This window comes from Haliotis asinina, chromosome 1 (assembly GCF_037392515.1).
Source record: "Haliotis asinina isolate JCU_RB_2024 chromosome 1, JCU_Hal_asi_v2, whole genome shotgun sequence".
Taxonomy (NCBI): Eukaryota; Metazoa; Mollusca; class Gastropoda; order Lepetellida; family Haliotidae; genus Haliotis; species Haliotis asinina.
In genome coordinates, this window is record NC_090280.1 from 25881210 (window position 1) to 25897464 (window position 16255).

The window sequence follows — 16255 nt, forward strand, 5'->3', positions numbered from 1 at the left end:
ACAGGTATCTACCAAAATGTGGATTAGGAGGTCAATCTTGACTATTAATCTGATGATATGACATCAAGTCAGTGTGATTCGTCACTCTCAGATTCCCCAAAAGCAAAAAAATCAGATCTGAACCGAAGAGAACAAAAACATTATATATTTACTCTATTACATACATCATTTATATAATTCGACAAACAAACCAGTTCCAGTAAATCCTGACATTTGCGACTCTTGCTTCCATTTGAACACATTTCAATGTGATCTTACGCCATATGTTGTATGTATATTGAATCAAAGGAAAGCTTCTATTTGGTATGGTGAATGTTGCAGCACGTGAGTTAATTGAATCTGGTGTAGACCCCATCGTACCTGTGACTGCCGCCTGTTCTGTCCTCATTGTCGTCATCGCTTTCGTCATCGTCGCCGTCGTTTTCCGAAGAAACAGGACCAAGAAAGGTACTGTCTTTGTGGTGATACGAGAAAATATTAATTATGCTGCTATCGTATATCCTGTCATGCATCTCTTCAGTTTTATTACTTCAATTACAGCAGACGCATTTGAATCCTTTCTGAATGATAATTTGCATTAGAAGTGATTACACTAGGGTATGTTTTATCTATTTCAGGAGGTAAAGTGTACAGGTGAGGACTCTCAATAGCAGATATCTGTTGTCAGTATATCATTTCAAGAACAATGAGAAGACCACAGCGTTTACATACGAGTTAAGGTACAGGTTTAGCCCTACGAGTTCGGTGTACTCATACAGGTTAAGATATAGGGTCACTCACATATGTTACGGTACAGTTACTCCTACAAGTTAAGGTATAGAGTTTCTCCTATACGTTAAGGTATAGAGTTTCTCCTACAGGTTAAGATACAGTTTTACTCCTACAAGTTAAGGTACACTTTTACTCCTACAAGCTAAGCTGGAGAGTTACTGCTACAAGTTAATGTACACAGTTACTGATACAAGTTATTATTGGATATTTATATAGCGCACATATCCATGCAACTAGTGCTTGCTCAAGCCCCTGGTATCAATCTCACCTCCCTGGGGAGTATACAACTCTTGCTGCCTCTAGGCGCACTGAGTTTATTGTACAAGCTAAGGTGCAGAGTTACTCCTACAAGTTACGATACAGTTTTACTCCTACAAGTTAAGGTACAGTTATACTCCTACAAGTTAAGGTGAAGTTTTACTCTTACAAGTTGAGGTACACTTTTACTCCTACCAGTTAAGGTACAGTTTTACTCCTACAAGATAAGGTACAGAGTTACTCCAACAAAATACGTTTCAGTGTTTCTCTCATAAGTTAAGGTACTGAAAAGAAAGAAAAGGATACAGGATTAGCATTGTCGTTTGTACTTTCGAGGTGAGCATTATGACTTCAAGATAATCACAGAAGTGGTTGGTGCCAGGTAGGCTCAGGTAGGTAATATCTAATATCAGCATTTGCAGCTAACTAATTAAAGGTTGATTTTTTCGAAGTTTAACTTTGCAGTCTGATGTGTGCCGTGTCATGATATGAATTGCTTACTCCTTCACCTCATGCATGTCTTTTAGGGCTGGAGACCGCAGTATGGCTGACAACGAAGCACAATTTCAACAAGATCCAAGTGGTAAGTGTTTGAAATCTTGCAAAAGCGTGTCGGCGCATTCGATCAGCAGACTTATTCGTATACCGTGCGGACTGTATGAATGCACTGCACATCATTCATTGTTCGGAGGGGCGTGGGATAGTCCAGAGATTTTTCGTCAGGCCGAGGAAAGTGAGTTTAGTTATACGTCGTTTGTAGCGATTCCAACAATATCTGGACTACACCAGAAATGGATTTCACAAATTGTACTCAAGTGAGGGATCAAATCCGCATTTTCGCCGAAAGGGGCGAACGCAGTTACCACAAGCTAGTAGCTACCCCACTGTCCCGTTATGCCGAAGACACGGGTTCGGTGTGCTGAGCGCAACATGTCGCAACAAACAAACGAATAACTGAAAGTAGTGATTATGACATCTGGATAAGATATGTCTGGTAATAGTGACACAGTCAGTGGTCACATAAAACGTGATATATGTAATTTAAGTATTTTATCGGGAGATGGCGCGAACGCCATTGTACATCAGGTCGCACAAGAAGTAGCAGGGGAAGGCGGGATTTTTATTAAACTTAATGGGTTATGCACATAGATTTCATGTGGAACTTTTCTTCGTCATTAATCAAGGTCAGTTTATTGAACATGTGTGCAGCAACACCCCACAGGTAATAGAACTCCCGCCCCCACTCCCACCCAAGTGCCACACGACACTCCAACCTCTACTTCCACCCAACCGCCACACGCCGTCCGAAACCCCACCCCCAACCCCCACCTCTATCCAACCGCCACGCGCCAAGGCAACCCCAACCCAATCATCACACACCCCTCCCCTTCCCAACCCCTACCCCTACCTAACCGCCACACGCCACGTACTTGTATTTGTATCAAATTCCTTGTACTTGATGTCTGTTTCTAATCAACTTGACCATTTGGAAATCATTCATGGAATATTGTTATCTTCCGGCTTGCCCGGAAGACAGGACCTGTAATCAAGGAAGATGAATGATGTTCCAATATTAGAAACAAGATAAACCCCATGATATATAAAGTGACCTTGAACTACATGTTGGGAAAAACACGCGTTCGCAAACAAGCAAGGTGTTCAGACGAAGCAGCTGAAAATCCGCTATAGTTAATCAGCCATACATGACCAGAGTAATACCAATGCCCTTGTGCTGCATTTCATGTGTCAAGGAGAGGTAGGGTGGCCCATGGCCAGTGGCTAAGCGTTCTCTCGTCAAGTCAGGGTTCCATTCCCTTCTTCGGTACAACATGCGAAGTCCATTTCTGGTGCCCCCCTCCGTGACATTGTTGAAAGAATGCTAAAAGCGGCGTAAATCCAAATTTGTTTATTCATTCATCTACGTCACACACATTATTGGTAGCATGCCGTTTACTGCAGAGTAAAGAGTCACTGGAATAACTGTAGGTCGGCCAAATGTTCCACGGGCCGAGAAAAGCACCATGCGCTGTCGCATATTTTCTGACAAGCCACTCCTTGTGATAAATATTAAGCAAAATTTCATATACATGCACACACAAATGCTTCACTGACGTACAATGTAATACTGATTACACAGTTGTTGATTGCAGGGTGCAATGGATGACAAGCAGTGTTTAGGATTGGGTGACAAGCAGTGTTTAGGATTGGGTGATTGAATGATAAGCTGTTACGTAATAGATACGTATTTCAAGTAGATCTTTAAGAATCTACAAATACAAGTAATCTACCCCGTGAAAATCTAGATTTGACATGCTCTTCACAAAATATTAACGGTTAGACTGTCTGCTTCATTTATGCCTGGCATCATGTCCCAGTGGCTGAAGTCAATGCTCATGATGTTAAACACGAGGTTGTCTGGTCGAGGCTCGATGTTACAACCCGCTGTCATAGCTGGAATATTGCTGAGTGCGGTACAAACGCCTATAGAACCATTGATATTATTTCTCCTGGTAATACTTAGTTTAATAGTTTCTGACTATATACTTCTACCTACAGACCTGTATGCCAAGGTGAACAAAAGGAGAAGGCGCAGGAGAGAAGGTATAGCCCACCTTTCTATCCTTGTGGTCAGTGAGTATCACCTTAGGTGAGGATCGGTGGGGTAGCCTAGTGGATAAAGCGTTCGCTCGTTACGCTGAAGATCCGGATTCGATTCTCCATACGGGTTCAATGAAGACCATTTCCGGTGTCCCCGCCGTGATGTTGATGGAATATTGCTGAAAGCGGCGTAAAGCTAATCTCGCTTGAGGTGATCTATACATGACGTCATCTACACCCCATGACGTCATCTGAGCCCCTAACTATTTACCTCAGCGGTGTGTCCGTCTGTCTTTTCTGTGACAATGTGTGGATGGAGGTGCCGTCTAGAGCACTGACATTCACCGTGTTTAATGGCTTTCCTTTGTCATGAAAGAAACTATGGTCATGGGTGCGAATCCCCAAATATGGTTCTTTCTTTGTCAGCATCAGACCATAGGTGTTGAACACAAGCTGTAGTCGTGTCACTGACGGATGTACAAAAAAACACTTCAACGAAGGTTTCCACGAAACTCGCACACACACTCGCTGTTTTAGACACCTACTCATCAGGTGTCTTTGTTATAAGAGATTACTGTAAGTTTGACGTCCTACAGAAATTTCACAGCCATCCTATAGAAGCCTTTTGGGGCCAATTTTCATTAATTTCCAAATGTACATGTTGAATTATTAAGTTACAAACTTGAAACTTCAAGGGAATAAGTTGAAAAAAGCGAAACCCCTAATGGCCCACCAAGGCTTCAGTACCAATCTCACACAACTCTTCTATAGTTCATTTACTTTGTTCTCTTTTCCGCAGTGTCTGATGTTTATGCCACGGTACAGAAGGCTCAATGCAGACACTTCATGAACAGGGCTTATGCCGGCGCAGGGCCATCGGTAAGTGGGTACTGGAACTGTTTTCCTACAATACAAAACTGACGGGAAGATAATTTATTACCATTCAGTCAGTGTGTCGTAAAGACATGGATAAGAAAAGGGCAACGTAAGGTGATGAGTGAGTGAGTGAGTTTGGTTTTACGCCGCTTTCAGCAATATTCCTGCAACATCACCACGGGGGAACTCCAGAAATAGACTTCGTACATTGTACTAATGTGGGTAATCGAACCGGGGCCTTCGGCGTGAGGAGCGAACGTTTTAACCACTAGGCCACCCCACCGCCCCGTGAGACAATGAATGCATTTGCGAAGATCGATGCTCATTATGTACACCATTGATTTTCTCGTTCATTCATTGACGTCAACTGACCCGTGAAGGTTGCGGGGTAGAATAGGCCTTCAGCAACCCATGCTTGCCATAAAAGGTGACTGTGCTTGGCGTAAGAGGCGACTAACGGGATCTCGTGGCCAGGCTCGCTGACTTGGTTGACACATGTCATCGGTTCCCAACTGCGCAGATCCATGCCCATGTTGTTGATCACTGGATTGTCTGGTCCAGACAGGAATATTGCTGAGTACGGCGTAAAACTAAACTCACTCACTCACAACTCGCAGCTACCAGGTCGAGGCCACAGACAATGTTCTAAAACAATGTTTTCCTTTCATTAAGAACAGCCTTACGTATCACTAGCAGAAGGACAGTATTTTCTCACTACTTCTATCAATAATTTCAGTGACAATGTTATAACATTATGTTCATATTCATATTACGCAATGCAAAAACTTACAAAACTTACCAATTCCTTCAGTTCCTCATGAGGCATAGATGGGCATTAACATTACAAGTCTTTTCAAAGAGCCTGAACAATATATTTAGTACATGGGATGTGTGAAGCACAGGCAAAGTGTAGCGCAAAATGGGTTGCGCAGCAGAACGAAACTGACCAGTCTTCGTATATGCGAGCGAAGCGAGCAAAGGTTGGCAACAAACGTCCCTCGCTTCGGTCCGAAAAATATTTTTCATGTCAAAATAAAATATCGCCACCATCAAATGTAGACACACATTTACTCACAGGGTTGTGCTCTCAGATTTCCAACCTCATACTTAACAATTACTCACGTGAAATATATTTTAATCAGCGTTTTAAGCGCCGCTGGTGCTCTCACAGAGCGTTCTTCGCCTCCATTACCCCTGCCAGCTTCCGGTTCAGCGGAATGAAGGAACAGGTTAGGTAACTCTGAAAGCACTTGTCGAGTCGCATGTCCTCCGCAAAGTTCGCAGATGACAGTCGTCGTGCAGATTAATCATGAATGAGGAGCAAAGGAACTGCATTGCTGTTGCTGAGGCAGGCCACAATCTCTTTATAACAGGACAATGCGGGACAGGAAAGACATTTACTTTGAGGTATGGATGTTTTGTTTTTAAATTTCAAGTCATCAAGTGGATTTGTCGTGAGGTGTCACAGTTTTCGTTTACAGTGAAAACGATCTTTTGCTTTGTAACAGAACTATTTTGTATTGATAAGAATTGATCAAGAAATGAAAAGAATAGCTTTTCGTCAAATCGGTGCTTAGATCACATGGAACAGTTTTTCTTAACAAGAAAAGGAATAAGTTTAATTTTACTTCATATTACGTACCAGCTGACGGCATCTGTCCCAGCGTATGGCCACATTTTACTGTGTTTGTATTTCCCGCAAAAATAACTACTTGCGCAATTACCTCCCATGCATTCATCCACTAGCTACGTCAGGAGTGAGCCTTTTTAGAATAACTGTTACTAAAATTCTAACAATAACCACAGCATATCAGATAAATAATCTGGAACAGTTTAATGAGAAATTTGGGCAATATGATGTGTCCACTTAATTTCTGCTTATTCTTGTTCCTTCATTCCGCTGAACCGGAAGCTGACAGGGGTAATGGAGGCGAAGAACGCTCTGTGAGAGCACCAGTGGCGCTTAAAACGCTGATTAAAATATATTTCACGTGAGTAATTGTTACGTATGAGGTTGGAAATCTGAGAGCACAACCCAGTGAGTAAATGTGTGTCTATATTTGATGGTGGCGATATTTTATTTTGACATGAAAAATATTCTTCGGACCGAAGCGAGGGACGTTTGTTGCCAACCTTTGCTCGCTTCGCTCGCATATACGAAGACTGGTCAGTTTCGTTCTGCTGCGCAACCCATTTTGCGCTACACTTTGCCTGTGTATGAAGATATCGTGTGTTCGGTACATTATCATGTTGTGATCATACATATGTTTGCTGTCTCCAGTCGGAAAATGCAGTTCTAATCGACTATGCAGGACCAGTCGCTGCCGAATACAACTGTGGCGAAATTGTAAGTTTATTGTACATATCCTGTCACGTTCCGGGAAGAGACGTCCGTGATTGGCTGACACAATGCCGAAACGACTCTAAGTTGCAACGACCTCAAAGAGAACGCATTTTCTGCAGTAGTGAACTGCTTGGTTCAGTAAATGTACCAGGTGCAGATTTGGGTTCAGTCACGGAATAAATTCCCCTTATAGAAAAGTTAGACATTTGTAAGTGCAGTTGTGTTAAAATTTCAGAATGATGACGGTCTGACCTACGCCGACCTTGCCCTTGAATTGCCTACTCTGATCGACGGCAAACCCATCATACACAGCAGGGAGGAGCCGGTGGTATATGAACAGATTGACTTCGCCCTCACCCCCGGGCCACAGCTTCCGGACAAGATATTGGAGTTGGAAGAGCAGGAGGAGAAGGAGGACAGACGACAGTGCCTCTGGGACTGAAGATGAATGAACCTTGAGAATCTACAGCTGCAGGACAAGACCATGGATCTGGAAGAGATGGATTAAGGAGGCAGTGCTTCTCGGAGTGAAGAATAAAGAACTTTGAGAATCTCCAGCCGGACAAGACCTTTCGAAATTGAAGAGCTGGACGAGGGAGGCTGTGCTTCTGGGAGTGAAGATGGAAGACACTTGCGAATCTTCAGCTGCCAGACAAGACCTGGGAGGCTGAATAGGGAGTAGAGGAGAATCTCAAGGTTACATTGCGAAACATAACTAGCATTTGATGGAATCATTTAGATAAGCCAATATACTTTCAAAGCTGAATAAGAGCATTGGTATAACGAGAGAGAGAGAGAGAGAGAGAGTGTGTGTGTGTGTGTGTGTGGATGCGTGCGTGCGTCCGTGCGTCCGTGTGTGTGGAACTATTGGCTTCTGTATAATGATCCTCGGTAGTAAAGAAACTGAATCCAGTGGTCCCTTTGTGAATTGGGTACATTACAAGTATTCACAACTGAGGAACATTACATGTATATATTCCCAAACTGGCGTATTTTTAAGGGGATACCCCGTCGAGAGTGTATCTGCCTGTTTTCAGTTAAACTGGTATTTGTATCGACAAGGTTGTGCACTGGCCGTAGGGAGAGAAATAATAGCTTATAATTCGCCTCCAAAGGCGACCAGTTTACTTGAGCATTATCATGACATTATTTTCTTCCCTGATACGTAGTAGGGAATCTGCCTGTTTTATTTTGTCGAATTACACTAAGTTGTGAAAGTATTTTGTCAAACGGTTGTTTCTTTTCTGGAATTCATATAACGTTTAGCATGTTATTGTTCATATACTATAAGCATCTAGTCTTTATAGAGACTTGGCAGGTTGTGTTTTTGAGTTCATACAACATTTGGCATCTTGCTGTTCATATAGGTTATGCATCTTGTTTTTCATAAAGGGCTAACCATCTTGCTGATCATATAGGTTATGCATCTTGTTTTTCATACAAGGCTAACCATCTTGCTGTTCATATAGGTCATGCATCTTGTTTTTCATACAAGGCTAACCATCTTGCTGTTCATACATGGCCGGCATCTTGGTATTTGAATAGGCATGACGTATTGCCTCTTTGGTCGGCATTCTAGAAGTTGAGAACATGAAGAATGAGGATATGTATTATGGAGGTACAACTTCATTATGCTTTGCTAGGCAACGAGATTAGAATCTATGTCGAACGTCGCCTATACTGAATAAAGAGGTCGTAAGTCTATTTCAAGGTCTAGAAGTTACGGTGACCTTAGCGTTACGACAGTCTTGAGTCTTTGTTAAGGTATGGAAGTTACGATCGCCTTACTGCTTAGTTTGTGCTACTTCTATGTTAAGCTCTGAGATCATCTGAAGTCTATGATAAGGTATTGGGGACGGTATACGTGTCACTGATGTTATGTTGAGGTATTGGGGACGGTAAACGTGCCACTGATGTTATGGTAAGGTATGGGGGACGGTATACGTGTCACTGATGTTCATGTTGACATTGACATGTCGTCATCTCAGTATGTATAAACAATTCAAAACTGCATGGAAGTTAGCTGTGTTCCTTTTGGGTATTGAAATATATGTAAAGGAGGGTGTTATCTGCAACTTTTTCGAAATGTCGCATTGAAGAATAACTGGTGTATTCATTCTTGGCACCGTGTCCAGAAGCAGTGAACTAACCAGCGTAAAGTCTAACACTACAGTCACACAGGCTTTGCCGTTATTAATTTATTATATTAATCGGAATTTTTTCTCTCCCATGGAGAACTGGGCCTCCTTCCACGAAACTCTTAGTGATCGTAAGTCACTAAGGTTAAAGAAAGGGAGTTAAGGTTTACCTTAGTAAAGGTTGCTATGTGAAAGAAGCCCCCATGGCATGCTGTAGTTGGTTTCCATACATATTCTACTAGTCGTTAAACATGGGATGTGCCAATCCTCAAATTATTTTTATTCTGCATTTGCTATTTTGCAATACCTGTTTATGGTAAATAAATGTTTGAGCAAATATAGTCTTCCATTTTTTGTCACACTCGACAAAACCACCGAAAGGGTCTGTGACGCCCAGGCATTCCGGCAACAAGTTTCCCAACTACTCATTGGTACAATAATACAAAGGGATGCATATGTGCATACTGTTAGGTTCCAGCTGTCCATGTGTGAGTGAGTTTAGTTTTACGCCGCTTTCAGCCATGTCCCAGCAATATCCCGACGGGGACCACCAAATGGGCTTCACACATTGCACCCATGTGCGGAATCGGCGTGACGGTCTTAAGAGTGACATTATAACATCTATTCTATCACCGTATGTTTGTCGTCGGAGGGGACTATAACTGGATCGTAAAGAAGGAATGTTACTTCATGCCTATCATTGCCTCAAACAGTTGTTTGATCGAGATATCACTTTGTAGATTAACCTGATTTTACTCTATAAGACAGTCTTGTATTCACTGTTCATCATGGCGTGTTTTACTCGGATGTAGCCTGGGTGGGTTCGGTTTAACTTGAAGAATTGTGAATTATAATGTAAAGCAGCTGTAGTTTCGTGAGAACACCTCCCGCCAAGGCCTTGCTCAAAAGCACGATCTTAACAGTGAAACGATCTCATACTCGAGGTTGTCAACACACTCGTAGTCATAAGACTGCTTTGCAGGAACCAGATAATGGATTTCAGGAAGCACATGCATGTATTTTGTATGAGTGTGGTAACTAATTCATAGTCACAAACGAATCGCAGGGTTATCCTTTCCCAGACCCGTCTAGTCCGTAAGTCAATATTCTGCGTAAATTGGATGATAGCCACGGCAGCAGACCTTATTGTCATGACAACGCATCCTGTCTCACAAGAGAATCGTTTACACCATATAACCATATAACTACACATATGGCGGGTCATGATGACCTTACTGATACAAAGGTAATGCCCTCATGCCGTCATTGATCTGCATGCTATTGACACGTAATGAGAACTCTACAAATCTAGTTGATCGTACCGTAATTATGCCTTTATTATATCAATAAGCCTTTTAGGGTCGTGCGTTTTTATTCTTGAAATTACAGGATACTAAGTTGAAATTGCAAGATACATATTACATATATGTTGAAATACATATGTTAAGATATTAAGTTGAAATCTCGGGATTGTTATCTAGATATTTTAACTTAATATCTTGAAATTTCAGTTTAGTATCTTGAAATTGTCAAGAAAAAACTTCGAATAACCCTATACGGCTTCCGTGTAAAAGGCCTCTACACAGCTCTGAATTTGCGGATTTTCTTCATTCGAACTTTCAGTAATATATAAAAACCTGAGTGTTCCTCTACAGTTGCCTAAATATTCAGACCTCGAGTGTTATGTGGGTCGAATTTCCTTCCTTGTATCAGACCGGACAAAGCTGCCTCATAGCGAATAACTCATCCGTGGGTGTCCCTTGTGACCTTACACATCATGCGAAACTACCCCAAACAACCCACGTCTGCTCAAAAACAAACATTTCCTTATTCGTTATTTATCAAGGCTGCTATCAATTTCTACGTTAGTTTTGGAGAAAGACCATTGTTCCGAAGTTACACATTTTCTCTGAAATGAGGTTTGATTGACGGCTGCTTAACTGCGCACTCAATATTCCAGTTATATGGCAGCGGTCTGTAAATAATCGTATCTGATTCAGACTATCCAGTGATGAACAGCATGAGCATCGATCTAGCCAGCAGGGATACCGTGACTTATGTCAGCCTGACCATCCGATTCCGTTAGTCAACTCTTATGACAAGCATGGGTTATTGATGACTAATTCTAACTCGGATCTTCACGGGTATTTCTTAGTGAGGACTTTTTAAAGCTAACCCATGTATTCTGACTGAACTCATAAATGAGTGAATGGGTGAGTGAGTGAGTGAGTGAGTGAGATTTCAGCTTTACGACGCATTTATGGATATTCCGTCAAGCACCAGAAATGGGCTTCACACCTTGTACCCATGTGGAGAAACGAACCCGGGTCCTCGGAGAGACGCTTTAATAACTGGGTTACCCCATCACCCAGATCAACTGATGAAAGGACTGACAAGTGTTCACGTGACAAATCTGCAGTTTTGCACACTGATTGTGACATGTGCAGCTGACACATCTCTGACTCATAAAGGTTCCAATCACATGAGATCTATTCACGTCTAACTGACTAATGAGCCGGAAACATGACTGACACGGGACACATCCGTGCAAACCAGCGCATGAATGTACAAACGTACATTTCAGAAATAGCAAGTTAGGTTTTACACCGCTTTTATATTCCAGCATTATCACGTGGGGAACACAAAAAGCGGACTCCACACATTGTACAATCGAACCCAGGTCCTCAGTACCGTGACGAGCGAACGCTTTGACCACAAGGCTACCCCACTGCCCCAGTGCAGATATACAACACATGAACAGACGTATGAAACATTCGTTATAATCACGCCCTTGTTACATCTATGCATCACCCAGATCAACTCATACATTTACGAGCGTTCTAATAACTGGGTACATGAATTCGTATGCAAAGGCAAGAATAAAAAAAATGCACACTGTTCAGCATAATATGCTTTTGAATACGTCAGCTGCACAGCAGTGTCAACCATAGCAATGGTTTCCACAAAACGATTGTGTGCAGCAGTATAACTGATCAGTATTGCATAGAACTCATGTGCTCACAATTCTCAGCTGTCGGGCAGGGTTAAGTTAATGCGACAACTGTAATATGTTAATTTTAATTGTAAGTTTAGGATTGAAAGAAAACTAATCCATCTGGGTGGTTATAATTCATATCCTCGTCGTTGATCTCGTTAGCACATCCACCTGAACGTATGCATGGGTGAGAGAGAAAATTCACTTTATTACCACTTGTATCTATTGTTGTCGTGTTTCAGTATATTGGTATACTGTCTTTCAGTGCATATATGTACAACGTTTCAGGCTCTTCATGCACTAAGTCGCCGTCAGTAGGCCTGGCTACCTTTGTCCAAGCTAACCTAAGCGCTAAAACTACCTGAGTCTATGTTAAGAGATGGGAGTTACGTCCACCTTAACGCTAAAACTACCTGAAGTCTGTGTTAAGGTATGGCTCACCTTAGCACTAAGTTCGCTTTGCAGAACGGCACCAAGGACTGAGAGTACTACTACACCAACCATCAAATACAATACAGCACATGTGGGTATGCTTGAATCAGTGTATATACAGTGAGACTCGAAGCCTGGTATAGTGATGCATCTGTTTGCTGCTGGTCTGGCTGTGCTCAGTATCGTCCTGGGATAGTTTCCAAAGGGTGACAACACGTCCGCTGTTGTAGTGATGTACACTATTTAATCACAGTGGTTGTGGCATTGATTGTAGTGTCGACTCAAGGTAAAGATAAAGATGTGAATGTTCGTGTGGTTGTGGCTGGGGATGTAGGGTCTATTCTTGGCTGCAGTTAGCAGTATGAATGTAATTGTTGGTTAAAACTGTGATCTTAGTGGCGGTTGAAGAAATGTGGGAATGTTGCAGTGTTTGAAACTGAATGCTATTAGTGACTGTAACCTTGGATGTACAAACAGTTTAAATGGACCGACTTGCACAAAGCAATCTTAGCACCACAACGATTGTAACTCAAATACGCCAACATATAGGCTTAGCGCTAAGCTTGCTTTGTGCTAGTGGACCCTGTCCGAGTCATGACGGGTCTAGCTCTTTCAGTCTACACTCATCCCCTTCCTACCTCTCCCAATCTACATCATCCCTGTCCTAGCTCTCTGTCTACACTCAACACCTTCCTACCTCTCCCAATCTACATCATCCCTGTCCTAGCTCTCTGTCTACATTCGACACCTTCCTACCTCTCCCAATCTACATCATCCCTGTCCTAGCTCTCTGTCTACACTCAACACCTTCCTACCTCTCCCAATCTACATCATCCCTTTCCTAGCTCTCTGTCTACACTCAACACCTTCCTACCTCTCCCAATCTACATCATCCCTTTCCTAGCTCTCTGTCTACACTCAACACCTTCCTACCTCTCCCAATCTACATCGTCCCTGTCCTAGCTCTCTGTCTACACTCAACACCTTCCTACCTCTCCCAATCTACATCATCCCTGTCCTAGCTCTCTGTCTACACTCAACACCTTCCTACCTCTCCCAATCTACAGCATCACCTTCATAGCTCTCACAGTTTACATCACCACCTTCCTAGCTTTCCCAGGCCATATCATCACCTCTCCGAATCTATATCATCACCTTCCTACCTCTCCGAATCTATATCATCATCTTCCTACTTCTCCAGTCTACATCCTCACCATTTTAACTCTCACAGTCTACATCATCACCTTCCAAGCTCTCCCAGTCTAGATCATCACCTTCCTAGGTGAGATTTATGCAGTAACCCGTTTCAGACCTTCATTTGAAGCATCTTTCTCATGTGAATAGCTAATAAACACAGATGACCTGGCCTGACAGCTGTATTGTTTCCTTGTGATAAAGTGCAGTGGTTTCACATGACTTGTTCTTCTTGTTAGTCGGCGGGTGCATGACTGAGTGATTGGGTGGGTGTGTGAGTGAGTGAGTTAGTTAGTTGGGGTTCTACCAGTTTTAATAGAATTGCAGTTATACCATAGCATTTGGGCATAGTCAAGAATATTTTTTCTCAGATGTGAGATGTAAATATCTTTGGTGAAACCTACCAGCACCACGTTAGGTCTAACAAACATGACTGTTGGAAAGCAGAGTTCAAACCTACAACTATCGACACAGCCCTTCATAGCAAATGGTAGCCTCTTAGATGACTGCACCCTCTGTGTTCTACACCCATCCTACAAATCTGAAACTTTAAATAATGACAAGTAAATGCTGGTATGATCAAGGGACACAACTCAACACAATATCATCATATCAAGGAAGGTGGAAGAAATGCACTTAATTACATTCAGTTTCTCCCAAACCAACTAATCATACAAAACATTCTAACCTTTTAGCAAGTAACACGGGTGTCATTTCGAGAGAAGACCTTTACACAGACACCACGGATAACCACTGGTTGTTGAACCACGTGATGCAGTATGAATATGTCACCATCTGCTTCTCGAATGCCAATTTATAATTACTACTTCAACCTGTCCGAGTCATTAACTGCAGCATCAAGATATGACCACACGTCGTCTGTTCTCAGTAACATAGTTGCCTATGTCACACATGCGTTTAATTAGACAAACAACCTAGAGTTGTGTTTTAGTTGGAATTCAAGACACATAAATATGTTAGTTTAAACCACATAGCCTTGGCATTGTCCCGTTGGATCATGGTGGATATGAGTCTGTAGGAATGTGTTGTGGTGGTGTGTGAGGATCATGGTGGATATGAGTCTGTAGGAATGTGTTGTGGTCGTGTGTGAGGATCATGGTGGATATGAGTCTGTAGGAATGTGTTGTGGTGGTGTGTGAGGAGCATGGTGGATATGAGTCTGTAGGAATGTGTTGTAGTGGTATGTGAGGAGCATGGTGGATATGAGTCTGTAGGAATGTGTTGTGGTGGTGTGTGAGGACCATAGTGGACATGAATCTGTAGGACTGTGTTGTGGTGGTGTGTGAGGAGCATGGTGGACATGGGTCTGTAGGAATGCGTTGTGGTGGTGTGTGAGGAGCATGGTGGATGTGAGTCTGTAGGAATCTGTTGTGGTCGTGTGTGAGGAGCATGGTGGATGTGAGTCTGTAGGATTGTGTTGTGGTGGTGTGTGAGGACCATGGTGGACATGAATCTGAAGTACTGTGTTGTGGTGGTGTGTGAGGAGCATGGTGGACATGGGTCTGCAGGAATGCGTTGTGGTGGCGTGTGAGGAGCATGGTGGATGTGAGTCTGTAGGATTGTGTTGTGGTGGTGTGTCAGGTGCATGGTGGATATGAGTCTGTAGGAATGTGTTGTGGTCGTGTGCGAGGATCATGGTGGATGTGAGTCTGTAGGATTGTGTTGTGGTGGTGTGTGAGGATCATGGTGGACATGAGTCTGTAGGATTGTGTTGTGGTGGTGTGTGAGGACCATGGTGGATGTGAGTCTGTAGGATTGTGTTGTGGTGGTGTGTGAGGAGCATGGTGGATATGAGTATGTAGGAATGTGTTATGGTGGTGTGTGAGGACCATGGTGGATATGAGTTTGTAGGATTGTGTTGTGGTGGTGTGTGAGGAGCATGGAGGATATGAGTCTGTAGGATTGTGTTGTGGTCGTGTGTCAGGTGCATGGTGGATATGAGTCTATAGGAATGTGTTGTGGTCGTGTGTGAGGGGCATGGTGGACATGAGTCTGTAGGAATGTGTTGTGGTGGTGTGTGAGGACCATGGTGGATATGAATCTGTAGGATTGTGTTGTGGTGGTGTGTGAGGAGCAGGGTGGACATGAGTCTGTAGGAATGGGTTGTGGTCGTGTGTGAGGTGCATGGTGGATGTGAGTCTGTAGGAATGTGTTGTGGTCGTGTGTGAGGTGCATGGTGGATATGAGTCTATAGGAATGTGTTGTGGTCGTGTGTGAGGACCATGGTGGATATGAGTCTGTAGGATTGTGTTGTGGTGGTGTGTGAGGACCATGGTGGATGTGAGTCTGTAGGATTGTGTTGTGGTGGTGTGTGAGGAGCATGGTGGATATGAGTCTGTAGGATTGTGTTGTGGTGGTGTGTGAGGACCATGGTGGATGTGAGTCTGTAGGATTGTGTTGTGGTGGTGTGTGAGGAGCATGGTGGATATAAGTATGTAGGAATGTGTTGTGGTGGTGTGTGAGGACCATGGTGGATATGAGTCTGTAGGATTGTGTTGTGGTGGTGTGTGAGGAGCATGGTGGATATGAGTCTGTAGGAATGTGTTGTGGTCGTGTGTGAGGTGCATGGTGGATATGAGTCTATAGGAATGTGTTGTGGTGGTGTGTGAGGACCATGGTGGATATGAG